Below are 14,479 nucleotides of genomic sequence, written 5' to 3' on the forward strand. Positions count from 1 at the left end.
AGGCTATTTGTAAATTCCTTAACGCTAAAAGTTGGATAGATTTACTTAACAGCTATAACTGTATCTGAAAACGGAAAAGGGGTCAACTTTAAGTGATTGGCGCAAAAACCAATTAGCTACAAAGTAGCCACAACTGTGTGGTTATTTTGTATGCCAACCTCTGTTACACAATCCACTTTTAGACTAAAAAGTTTAATTGTTTTTTTTTTGTTTTTTATCTTTTCTTGTTTAAGTGAGAATACTCACAAGTAATACTTGATTATGTCTTAAAAAATAAAAGATATTTTCATCTGAAGTACTTCATACATCGTGGACAACTTCATGTAAAGAAACCTAACTAACTGAAAGATTGCAAAATCCATCAATGTGACCTTCCTTGTGAATTTCCTTACTCTTCTCATAAATGTAGTGAGGAGGCAGTGAGGAAGCTGTCATGTGGCTGTGAGATAAACATATCCTGTGGGCAAACTACAACTACAGAGCATTGCAATGCCAAAACAAAGACTACTTTTAAGTGTGGCCATGAAGGAGTAGGAAAGTGTGGCCAAGCTTCAACAATGAACTATGGTGGTAGGACTAAAACAAGCCTTCCTTATCGGTCTTTCTATAGTATATACCTGTAAAGGATAAATTGATTGCTCATTTTGTATATTTTTTGTTTCGCAAATAATATAAAGAATGTTTCAAAAGTCATCATGTTCAAACTGTCAATTATTATTTCCTTATTTATGAGAGGCTTTTGAAAGGTTGTTCAATTCACATTTTCAAAAACTGGCTAAGAAAAGTTCAGAGCACTGAACATTTTTTTTTTGTTTCAAACCTCAAATATATAGCTCTAATAGAGCTTAAAGCACTAAATTTGAATGTACAATCAGACCCCGTAATTCGAATTTCTATCTCCTACGAATTTATGCAACCATGGTTCAAAATCATTTTATTGGAATTTAGGTGTTTCAGACCTAAGAAAAAATATTTATTATCTACAATAATGTATTCTTGTACGGTCTTGTATGCTAAATTAACAATTACTCTCAGATTATTCGCAATACCCATATCTCTTACGGAATTATTCCCTGAGTTTTTTCTCGTCCTAAACATCAAAGATTGCATCAAAATCTTCAAAGATATGCTTCATAAGAACCTATGAGTGCTAGAAAATCATTCTCCAAAATATTTCAGAATCGTATTTTTGGATTCTATCCACAAAACTGCGATGGAAAACTTTTCTAAGCAATTCTAAGCAAAAATAAATAAATAATAAAAACAATAGGTTTTAAGCCAAAACATGGCCTGTTAAAAACTCCTTTCTATGGTAGATATTAATTATTTTGTCATATTGCGTAGGTTTCAGTCTGTTTTCAGAGTTTATAATATGTTAGGTATATGATGTCTGGTGAAAAAAGGTTTAAAAGCGATTCTAACTTGGTAAAAACCCTGGTGGAAACCCAATCTATCTTCCACGGTCATAATTTCTACCTTCCCCTAGTCGGATTTTACTTTCCCTAAGTAGAATTCTACCTTACCTAGGCATACTTTTGTTTCAGATTATAAATCAAGGTTAGTATGTTTCACTGAATGTTTATTGTTAAAATCAATCATAAAGATAGAAGTTGGCTATTATTTTTTCCAAAATGAGATTGAATGCGAATTTTGCCGAAGTTACTATATGTTGCAACGAAGAAACAATCATTTGGTAGCATATATTAGTTTGTTCTGGGTAGAGCCTGCCTTTCTCTTCCTCTTGACGTCCTTGACGTTTTGAAGATACAACCATTTGATAGCAAATATTAGTTTGTTCTGGGTAGAGCCTGCTCTCCTCCTCCTAGCGTCCATTTTTAGCCTATATATTTGATATTATAAGTTATTCAGAAACATTGAATTCCTATTTTGAAATTATCTGTGATTCATCTGTGCCTTTTTGCGCAATATAGTCTGTAGTAGCAATGACCAAAGAAGATAGGAAGATAGACAGATACAAGCAGAAATTTTGTGATTTAATCCGGGCCGCAGCAGTGGCTAGTAACCTAGTAAGAGACGCAACCCAGTAACTCCTAAAAAAAGAGTCAGATCAGAACAAAAAGTACACCATTAGAACCGCCTTGTCCGAAACCCCTGTATGAGAAACTGTTTGTCCCTTGGCAAGAAAAACAAGGGAAATATATTGGCTTGAAAATCAAGAAAAGTGGCAGCTACTGCAGCATTCTGACTAAACGGCATCGTTTTTTCTTTTTTTTTCTTCCACAGATAGCTTGGCACTGGAACATCGTAGGGAATGGTTCAATGGTTTATTTTAAAGGAAATTAATGGGGTTAAGAGTCTTTTGTAATTAAAAAAAGTTATTTTTTAGAATAGAATACATTTTTACGAAAAACTTCATATTTCCGGTTAAAGATCGATCAATGACGTCATAATTGTAGGATGTAGCCAGGTTGTCTCTTACTATTCCAAATAAGAAAAAGCTTGAGGCGTTTTCCTGTTTGTAATTTTATCATACTGAGATCACTTGACTATTTGCATCCTTTTATATTGATGCATGAAGTCATAATATATAAAGTCATATATAATGTTACAACCATAAATGACGTCATACAAAACAAAGAGGATTATTCTGTTGAATATCCCTCGTTATAAAATCATGATGACGTCCCTGAAAAAATTAACCCCCTCCCCCTCCTCCATATAAGAATTTGAATTGATGCATGAGGGAAAAGAGGGGGAAGGGCCGTTGCTAGGGTTAATGATGCCAATGGAAATCTTTAACTATGACAAGTCCAAATCGACTACTCCCACTCAATTTATTAACGTGCCAGTACATAATTTTACTATTATGCCGTCTAGCTGCATCTTCCAGATCCTTGGATATTTTATCCATGGCACCCACTTCACACCCCATTATTTCCTACTTTAATGTTTTCTCCACTTTCTTTCTATTCCTTTTGTTCTCATTTTATCTATCACTCAGATAATTCTTGTAAAAACCCCTCTTCCTCTCTATAAACATAAAGCAATATCAGAAAAGTGGAAACTTATTTCAGCAAATAATCTTAATCGTAAATATTAATTACAAAAAACAAATCTATGCTATTTCGGCAAATGATGTTAATTGTAAATATTTGTTGCAAACATAAATCTATGAGATATTTGAAAAATAGCGTGAAACCTCTCAAAAACGATGTCGGTTCCAAATTAAAAATACACCATTGGAATCTCGCAAACCAAAAACTCCACTTAAAAAATTACTATCACATATCTAGAGCAAAAACACAAATACCTTTTGTTTCATGGGAAGCAATGATGTCCCCCTTTTTTATTATCTGCTTCTTCTTCATTGTTTATTTATTTACTTTTACAATAAAGAAGGAACTCTAACCTATAATACTTACTGAAAGGTATTTATGGGTGTGTGGAGCAGTTATCCGGGTTGCAGCAGTATGTTTGTCAAAATTCAGCTCTTGACAACTGACAACTCTTGAAGATTATCATACATCGGGTCAATATTTAAACTACCTGTGTCCCTATTTAATGACAGGTTAGCAAACATATGTTTTTTTTTATTTCAATGGCTTCTCTCGCCCATTGTGTGTACCCCTTATCATTAGAAAAACGTAAGGCATCAACAAATTTTGCATTTAAGTGATCTGGTTGAAACCAAATATGTTCTGCTAAAGCTGAAACAAAAGTTTCCGGAGGCTTGCTTAATTGTAGGTTTTTTTTATTGAATTTCGATGTTCAATAAATATTTCAACAAATTGTTGGTGAGTCCTACCAATATAGAACTTCCCACACGAACACAAGAACACGTTAAAACTTAAAACGAACAGAAATTATTCCGTATATGAAAGGGGCTGTGCCCTCTTCAACGCCTCGCTCTTTACGCTAAAGTTTTTTATTGTTAAAAAAAATATAGTTATGAGAAAGTCAAAGTTTAGCGTAAAGAGCGAGATGTTGAGGAGGGGACAGCCCCTTTCATATACTGAATAATTTCTATTCGTTTTAAGTTTTAACGTCGTTCCTTACTCTCAGTTAAAAAAAACTGTTTTTTTTACTTAAGTTTTGAACGTTTTTGAACTAATGCAGGTTTTTATGTTTGCTAACCATACACTAATAATTGAAACAAAATTTGTATATTAATTTTACTTCTATTTGGTTAAATGTCTTGCTCGAAACTTTTTTAATTTATTTACGAACGTTTTTATTAGTCATAAATATAAGTATCATTCGAATTAACTTTACCTAACCAACTTTATATTCATAGATTTTTAATACGTATATTAGGGGGTTCGCTTCCTAGTCAATACTTTGCTCTTTAAGCTAAAGTTCGAATTTTGTTCCAATTGTTTAAAATGATACCTTAATCAAAAAGGCCGTTAATTAGAATAAATAGCTCTTATGAAAGTACTAAAAAATCTTTGGCTTAAAGAGCGAGGTATGCACTAGGGGGTGAACCCAATCATATACGTAATATTTTCTGTTTGTTTTAAGTTTTGATGTTGCTCCTTACTTTCAGTTGAAATTTTTTTTTTATTTAATTTCTGATCTTTTTCTTTAATAATGATGGGAAATCCGGCACCCCCTTCATAGCAATGTCCCTTCCCCCGTGAACACTTCCTTCATGGAAAGATCCTTCCATATAACGCCCGACCCAACCCCCACCCCTCCACCTACCTGAAAAAATCCCCCCTGAAAACGTCTGTATACTTCCCAATAACCAATACTATATGTTAACATTGGGTAAAGTTGATAACTTTCAGCCCTCGCCTTGGGGACTTCGGAGGATTAAGTCATCCTGAAAGACATAGTTACCATATTTTCGACTATTCTGAACAAAATAGCTATCTCAAAATTTTGATCGGGTGACTTTGGGAAAAAATGATCATTGGAGGGGGCCTAGTTGGCCTCCATTTTTTTGGTCACTTAAAAAGGGAACTAGAACTTTTCATATCTGTTCCAATGAGCCCTCCCACGATATTCTAGGACCACTGGGTTGATACGATCACCCCTGGAAAAAAAAACAAACAAATAAACACGCATCCGTGCCGTGCAAAAAATGCAAAATTCCACATTTTTGTAGATAGGTGCTTGAAACCTCTACAGTAGGGTTATCTTATACGCTGAATATGATGGTGTGATTTTCATTAAGTTCTATAACTTTTAGGGGGTATTTCCCCCTTTTTTCGAAAATCAGCAAAATTTTCTCAGGCGCGTAACTTTTGATTAGTAAGACTGAACTTGATGAAATTTGTATACTCGAAATCAGCATTAAAATCTGTTTCTTTTGATGTATCTATTGGTATCAAAATTCCGTTTTTTAGAGTTTCAGTTACCATTGAGCCGGGTTGCTCCTTACTCACAGTTTGTTACCGCGAACTGTTTCTTCTGTAGGATCAAAATCAAGTTTTTTGTATGTAATAGTGTCAGAAATAATGGTTTATATTTGATTATTATAGTCATCAGTGTTCATAATTATAATCGTATTTCCTTTATCGCCTCTGGCGATGGTAAGGAATTTATCCTTTTTTACATCTGAAAGTATTTTAATGTCATTTTTTGTGAGATGTCTTTACCAATTATGCTCATATTAAATATGTTTAGTTTTCTTACGATCTCGGCTCTGAGGTCTTGAGGAGTTTCAACTTTATCCATAGAAGCCATAATTCCTGACTCCACCTTTGAAATTATTTTTGAATTGGAGATTGGTGTTGGAAAACAGAACTTAGAACCCTTCGACAAAACTTCCTCCTGTTGAATATTAAAAGGCTTAGAAGAGAAATTCTTAATTGCTGAACCCAGACAAAAACGAGGATAAAAAACATCTGAATCTTGGAACTTCTCAAACAAAAGTTTATTAAACTTGTCAACTGTTTTAGGATAAGTGAAAAGCAGACTCCCAAATGGGGTGGGAGTACGTCGCAAGAAACGAATTAAGGGAAATGGGAACTTTATGGGAAGGTGAGAAGAGAAAGGCTTTAGAATAGATTGGGATCGAGGACTTGGTGTACCAAGTTAGGCAACTTGGCACTGCAGTGATTTGTTGGTAGTAGAAATATCTTCCAAGAGAAGGAATTTTACGGTGGGAATTTATCTGCGGGGGAATTTTCCAGGGGGTGGTTTTGGGGAATATTAAATGGAGGGAATTTTGTAGTGGTGATATGCCTAAGTTTTTATCCTTTTCTAAGCTTTGCAAGTTCTTTAGAAAGCTTTATTGATGAAATCACTCACTTTTAACAACATCTGAATTTTTTAGAATATTTAAAAGTTTTCAATAATTTACGCATAGTTAGTCGTCCGAAAATGGAGGGACGTATGCCTTTCTAGTTTTCCATCGACGACTGTGAAGACTAATATAATGCATTATTAATAAGCCTTGATTCCTCGACTTTTAGCTGTCAAAGTTTTGAACCAATTATGAGTACTTATAAGACAGGTTGAAAGTTGGGATTAGTCTGAGTATGCCTTACTACTGATGTTAATCTTTAAAAATTGGACTTTATTTTCTAAGGTCATATTCAAATTTTTATCAGCCATTTCCTTGATTAGATCTGCTTTTACTTCCATCAGCGCAGATAAGTGTTTGAATAATGTCTTATCAGTGCATATTTCTTTTCTTTCGTAACCACTGCTTAACAAAAAAGCTAAGTAAAATAATTTTCTTATAGCTATACCTTATAGCTATACTATATTCTTATAGTTATACCTTACTTTTCGACTGGTAAACTTATAAGAAATCGTTAGAAGACATATACGAAACATTCCAACAAATGTAAGTGAAAACAATACTTACGGTACCAAGGATATCAAACAGCTCGTGGTAACGAACTGTAAGTAAGGAGCAACCCGGACTGGTGAAGATGGGATGGGTTGGAACTGGTGAAGATGGGTTGCTTTGGAATAGATTTATTCTGTTTTTATATAAGCCATGTTGAGGTTTTTTTTAAATACAGGGATAGAACAAATTAATTAGTAACAGAGGTGATTATGAAATAGTCAAATAAAAAATCGAAATAAAACCAAGTGTCAGAGCAAGAAATGTTTTAACAATTTTTTTGTTAGCTTTCAAACTATGCAATGAAATAACAGTGAAGAAAATAAATAAATAATAAATGTAATCGGTTTTAAGCTAAAACATGGCCTGTTAAAAACTCCTTTCTATGGTAGATAGTAATTATCTTGTCTAATTGTGTAGGTTTCTGTCTGTTTTCAGAGTTGGCAATATGTTAGGTATATGGTGTGTGGTTAAAAAAAAGGTTTAAAAGCGATTCTAACTTGGTAAGAACCCTGGTGGAAACCCAATCTACCTTCCACGGTTATAATTTCTAGCTTCCCCTAGTCGAATTTTACTTTCCCCAGGAAGAATTCCACCTTATCAAGGCATATTTTTGTTGTACATTATAAATCGAGGTTAGTCTGTTTCACAGAATGTTTATTGTTAAAATCAATCATAGAGATAGACGATGGCTAATATTTTTTCCAAAATGAGATTTAATGACAATTTTGCCTAAGTCACTGTACGTTGCAACGAAAATACAACCATTTAGTAGCATATATTAGTTCGTTTTGGGTAGAGCCTGCCTTCGTCCTCGTATTGACGTCTTGAAGATACAACCATTTGGAAGCATATATTAGTTTGTTCTGGGTAGAGCCTACCCTCTTTCCTCCTGGCGTCCATTTTTAGCATATACATTTGATATTATAAGTTATTCAGAAACATTGAAATCCTATTTTGAAATTATCTGTGATTCATCTTTGCCTTTTTGCGCAATATAGTCTGTAGTAGTAATGACCAAAGAAGATAGAAAGGTAGACAGATACAAGCTGAAATTTTGTGATTTAATCCAGGTTTTAGCGGTGGCTAGCAACCTAGTAAGAGACGATCACGGCCAATGTTAACAAATGTAAAAACCCAAAACTCATAAAAAAAGAGTCAGATCAAAACAAAAAGTACACCGTTAGAACCACCTTGTCCGAAATTCCTATATTAAAAATTTTCTGTCCCTTGGCTTGAATAGCAAGGGAAATATATTGGCTTGAAAATCAAGAAAAGTGGCAGCTACTGCAGCATTCTGCTTAAACGGCATCTTTTTTTCTTTTTTCTTCCACAGATAGCTTGGCACTGGAACATTGTAGAAAGTTGTTCAATGGCTCATTTTAAAAGAAATTAATGGGGTTAAGAACCTTTTGTAATTAAAACAAATTGTTTTTAAAATGGAATAAATTTTCTTACGAGAACCTGCATATTTCATGTTAAAGATTGATCAATGACGTCATAATCGTAGGATTTAGCCAATCTCCCTAACCGAAAACTCCACTTAGAAAAAATATTTTCCCATATCTTGAGCTATAAGGAAAATTCCTTTTGTTTCTTGGGAAGCAATGATGCCCCCCTTTTTTTATTCTCCTGCTTCTTCGTCATTGTTTATTTATTTATTTCAAACAGTTCGTGGTAAGACCACGAACTGTAAGTAAGGAGCGACCCGGCTCAATAGAAACCAAAAATCTAAAAAATTGAATTTTGATATCAATAGATACATCAAAAGAATCAGATTTTTACGCTAATTTCAAAATATATAAGTTTACTCAAGTTTAGTCCTACCCATCAAAAATTACGTGCCTGAGGATATTTGGCTGATAAAAAAGGGGGAAAGACCCCCTAAAAGATATTGAACCTTAATGAAAATCACACCGTCATATTCAGCGTATCAGGGGACCCTACTGTAGAGGTTTCAATCTCTTATCTACAAAAATGTGGAATTTTGCATTTTTTGCTGGAAGAAAGATGACGGATGCGTGTTTATTTGTTTTTTTTTCTGTTTTTTTGTTCCTCGGGCTGATCGTCTCGACCCAGTGGTCCTAGAATATCGTGGGAGGGCTCATTTGAACGGAAATTAAACGTTCTAGTGCCCTTTTTAAGTGACAAAAAAATTAAGGGGAAATAGGCCCCCTCCCACGCTCATTTTTCTCCAAAGTCACACGATCAAAATTTTGAGATAGCCATTTTGTTTAGCATGGTCGAAAATGTGATAACTATGTCTTTTAGGATGACTTAATCCCCGAAGTTCCCTGGGGGAGTGCTGAAAGTTATGAATTTTACCCAATGTTAACATATAGCATGGGTTATTGGGAAGTATACAGACGTTTTCAGAAGAATTTTTTTCTGGTAGTGGGGGGGGGGGGTATGGGTCGGGTTTTTTGGGAGGATCTTTCCCAGAAAGAAATTTTAATGGGGGAAGGGACATTTTTATGAAGGGGGGGCCGTATTTCCCAGCATTATTTTAAAAAAATATAAGAGAATTATATTAAAAAAAAACAAGTTTTTCAACTGAAAGTAAGGAGCAACATCAAAACCTAAAACGACAGAAAAAATTGTGTATATGATTGGGTCCCCTCCTAGTCAATATCTTGTTCATTAAGCCAAAGATTTTTAGTAGTTTCATAAGAGCTATTTATTCGAATTAACGGCATTTGTGATTAAGGGGTCATTTTTAAAGAATTTGAACAAAATTCGAACTTTAGCTTAAAGAGCAAGGTATTGACTAGGGGGCGAACCCTCTGATATACGTATTATAAATATATTAATATGGAAATTCGTTACGTAAGTTCAAAAACGTTCAAAAATTAAATAAAAAAAAAGTTTTTTTTAACTGAAAGTAAGGAACGACTTTAAAACTTAAAACGAACAGAAATTATCTGTCTATGAAAGGGGTTGTCCCCTCCTCAATACCCCGCTCTCTACGCTAAAGTTTGACTTTCTCACAACTCTCTTTTTTTAAGACAATAAAAAACTTTAGCGTAAAGAGCGAGGTGTTGAGGAGTAGACAGCCCCTTTCACTTACGGAATAATTTAAGTTCGTTTTAAGTTTTAACGTCGTTATTTGCTTTCAGTTAAAAAAAAACTTTTTTTTTATTTAATTACAATAAATAACGAACTCTAACCTATAATACTTACTGAAAGGTATTTATGGGTGTGTGGAGCAGTTATCCGGTTTGCAGCAGTATTTTTGTCAAAATTCAACTCTTGACAACTCTTTTTCAATGTTGTAATTTTGATAAGAAAATAAGAATTATGGAAATGTTAAAAGATTCAACCTCCATCAAATAAGCATTAGGCTGAATGTCAGTGCATATCATTTGAAATTTTCTTTAAAAATGTTCTTGCGTAGATTCAATCAGGTTTTTTCAATGTTATGAATATGACGTAGCTAAAACGCACTTTTTTCTGTAAAGATAGTGTTTCCTCTCTAGTGTAAGAACAAATAAAAAGACCAAATTTAAAAGGTGCAAAACCATTTACTCTCTCTTTAAATAGTAGCAATTTTGTCGAAAGCCAAAAATGTAGCCGTACAAAAATTTGAGCCAATTATGTGAAGTAATTCTAATGTATCTGGAAAACTTAACTAGCTTGAAGAGTGCTATTTGAAGGTCATAAATGTTTAAGATGAGTGATAGTTACTATAGTGTTAACGATAACAACCGTCATGGTGAGATGCCGTCAGTGGCAAGCGAGATAGTTTCTGATGACGTTTCATGTTTAAAAAGATGGGAGAACATGAATTTGAGGGAAAACCTGTTGCGTGGCATTTACAATCATGGCTTTGAATCACCAACGAACGTTCAACAGAAAGGGATTATGCCGTGCATAGAAGGAAAGGATGTTGTTTTTCAAGCAGAGTCTGGGACTGGAAAAACTGCAACCTACGGGATCGCCACACTTCAAATTGTAGATCCGAGCAAAAAAGCATGTCAAGCCATCATTCTTGCTACAACACATGAACTAGCCCAACAAATTTGTAAAGTTATTACAAGTTTAAGCCAGTATGAGAAAATTGAATGTTGTGACTTCATAGGAGGTAGACCTATTAGGGAAGACGAAAGAATAATTCAAAATTTAGGGGTACAAGTTGCTGTTGGAACTCCTGGTCGAATACTTGCCCTTATTAAGTCTAAAAGGAAGAATCCTTTACGTGAAAGGGAGAGATACACCGAGAGATACAAACCAATTTTGAATACAAAGGATGTAAAGCTTATTGTCATTGACGAAGCTGATGAAATGCTTTTAACCAATTTTGTTGACACGGTTCGAGAAATATTTGGGGTCTTGGACGGAAACTTTCAAGTAGTACTGTCATCAGCAACCATGCCCGATGAAATTTTTGACATTACTGATAAGATATTGCGAAAGGATACAGTTTATATTAAAAAAAGCAAGGAGGAGCTGACATTACCAGGGATAAAGCAGTATTATGTTGAAGTTAGAGATGAAGAGGAAAAAGTTAGTGTGTTCGAAGACTTGTACGATACATTATCCATCGGTCAGTCTATAATTTTTGTAAATAAAAAAGTGAAAGTAACACATTTGGCTAAGCGGCTTCGGGAAGACGAATTTACAGTTTCTGAAATTCATAGTGACCAGTGCAAGGATGAACGAAGAGAAGCCTTGGAAGATTTCATGACGGGAAAATCACGAGAGCTGATATCACCTGATATTTTAGGTCGTGACATTGATATTCAGTAAGTGCAGTATGTCATCAATTACGATTTGCCACTCAACGAAGAGAACTACCTCCATAGGATTGGCCGCGTGGGGAGGTTTGGACTCACAGGTATCTCAATCAATTTTGTCACTTCCAGAGACAAAAGACGCATGGAAAGAATTGAAGAGTATTATGCAACTAATATTGAACCGCTTCCACATAATATTAAGACAATTGTATAAAGATGTTTTTGGCTGATATTAAAGAAAAATTTTGAATACAAAATAATTGAAATTGGTGAAGGTTTAGAAAAAAAATATGTAAAGGTAAAGTTCGACAAGAATATTTCTGAGGAATGAGAAATAGCAAATATAAAGTATAATAAATTTTAAGAAAAAATCGGAGGTTAGAGATGTAAAGGTTTTAAAAACGAAGCTGTGTGATGTAGAGATAAGTTGTCTTCCTGTGAGCATTCGTGTGAGCAATACTTAGCTATTTTTGTCTAGGCCTATTTCAGCAACGCGCGAATCATTACTATTTAGTATTTAATTTTTTTTTACCCAGTTGACAGCCCTCTGGGCCCTTTGGGATCCATTTAGGTGATAACTTAGCAAAACTATTTGGTAAGGTAGTAGATAGTAGGCTGAAAAGATGTTGTGTTGGGAAGAGGTGCTTAATAAGATTGAAGCAGATTTAAGAGAAGGATTTGGAACTGTACACTTTACACTTTTTTACTTTACAAATTTTAGTGAATAAATGTACCTAAAGAATAAAGCTAATTTTAGGTTTATTCTAAATTTGGATTGAATAGAGAGAATTTGAAGTTTTGTTTTTGGTGGGAAATAGTTTGGATTTAGGAGAGAGAAGAAAATACTTTAGGAAAGCTTAGGTTCGCGGGCAGCCTTTATTTTGGCCCGATGTGTAAATGTGTGAATGAGTCTCTTGCATCTGTGTCCGAGTGCGACAAGCTGTCTGAGTTACGGAATCTTGGAACAGTGTTCAGGAGTGAGTAATTGAACGGATGTCTGAGAGCAACGCGTTTGCTACTAAACAATTGTGTAAGTTTCTTCCTATATGAGTTAAATATAAGGAACCAATTTTGAGGGGATAGTTTGTTAAGGTATTCAGGATTTGAATTTTATAGGATAGTACGATATAAGACAGGAGTAAAGCAAGGTATGTTCAGCTTCAGCTATTTAGTATGTATACAAATAGTATGGGATAATTCACGGAGGAATAGAGCCCCAAAGTTGACATTGGATGTATCAAGGTCATGCATGCTCCTCAGAAGTTACAGAAGCTATTGAATTTATTACAGGAATTTTTATTACATTACTCTCAAAACATCAAGTGATCTTAATGAAAATCGCACCATCAGATTCAGCAATTTAGAGAACCTCACTGAACCTCCCATATATCTAAGACAATTAGAAAAAGAAGATATAAATGACGTTAGATTCATAATAGCACTGAGATGAATCCAAAAACTCTTAATCGACAACTAGGACAAAGTACTACAGTGATTATGACGAGCCTTGTTATTTCACCGACCTTGCAATCATCTTTTGTGTTACATCCCACACACTCAATACCGGAATCCGGTCCTGGATACGACTTGTATGCTTCGAAATAGAGCCCTCGCAAGTAGTTGATTCTTTGTTTTTGTTTTATCAAAATTTATATTGCTTTACATATGCGAAATAATACAATTAGCTTGCAAAAATTAAACGGATGCACTATTATGACATTTAATACTTTATTTTAAAAAAAGTTTGATACTAAAAAATGACAACAATTAGGAAGCTGCAGTTTTAAATTAGGTAGTTCTTTTTCAAGCAAAGTTTTGCTAAACTGATTGCAAATAAACGAATAAAATTTGAAATTTTTTGCAGTCAGAAAGCTGGTATATTGTAACCTAAGTGAGTAATATATCTTCTTTTTCACTATTCTTGGTCTTCTTATGAAGACACTCGATCTACCTCGAAATTGGCTCATTCGTTCAAGCTATAAGTCACTAAATCATGTCATAAAATTTCTATCTGAGATCACTCTATAAATATATTCTCAAGGGGATGAGATATTCCCCGCAAGATTACTGCTAGGGACTGTCAACCCCCTCGAGTCAAAAGGGCTGAAAAACAGTTGTCTAAATATTTATTTTGTATTTGACCCTCCCCTCCCATATCAATCAGAGAGTTTGAATAAATCAAAAAAGAAGATTTCACTCAGTTTCTCTCTTTTTTTCTCTTTTACCTTCTTCTCTATCGACCCTTCAGTCCTTCAGTTTAGTTTTTTTGCATTTACTGTATAATATTTATTTTCAATAACTCGGTTTGCAAAGCTGTACTAATAAATGAAAAGTCAAAGTACGCCTTTCATACAACTATCATTTTAGTTCGTCCTAAAAGTAAAAGTTATTGCGAAAAGAAATTTATGGCCAGCAGGATTGAAAACCTTGCATAGGTTAATTAGAGTTCTGATATGTCTCTTCTTTTTCTTTTTTTTTTCTACCAGGGCTAGCGGGTAACCAGAAAATCATACAGAGATGTTTAATAGCTCATTCAAACGGAAGGTAAATTTGCTAATGCCCCTTTTAAGTGACAAAAAAGATTAGAAGGCAGCTAATAACTATGGTTTTGGTGATGGTATGATCTTTCATAGTCCCTGGGGAAAGGGCTGTACACAGTATCGAGCGCATCGGTATGGGGTGTATCGATATGGGGTGTATCGCTGTCGGGTGTATCGGTATCGGGTATTTTTTCAATTATGGTTTTGTATCCTCTATCATGGTTGCAGCAGTAGCTGCAGTCTAGTAAAGAGCTAATAAAAGTGAAAAAGGCATTTTGAAAAAAACTGCATTATGAGAAAAAATTACATCTGGAACCACGAATGTTAACTATTATTTTGGGTATTCTAAAAATCAAAATTTTATTGGAAAACCAAATTTACGGTGATTATGAAAAAGAGCCTGAAACTCCTCTAAAATGGTTCCAGATCAAAATAAAATTGCA

General features: G+C 34.3%; 1 pseudogene; it reads left to right on the forward strand.

Annotated features, from left to right (window-relative positions):
* The first annotated feature begins 10,432 nt into the window (after positions 1-10,432).
* On the forward strand, positions 10,433-11,710 carry LOC148948980 (uncharacterized; annotated as a pseudogene).
* The last annotated feature ends 2,769 nt before the right edge of the window (positions 11,711-14,479 follow it).

The sequence above is a fragment of the Artemia sp. Qi Xiang Cuo genome, chromosome 9 (assembly GCF_049724085.1).
Source record: "Artemia sp. Qi Xiang Cuo chromosome 9, ASM4972408v1, whole genome shotgun sequence".
In the NCBI taxonomy this organism is placed as follows: domain Eukaryota; kingdom Metazoa; phylum Arthropoda; class Branchiopoda; order Anostraca; family Artemiidae; genus Artemia; species Artemia sp. Qi Xiang Cuo.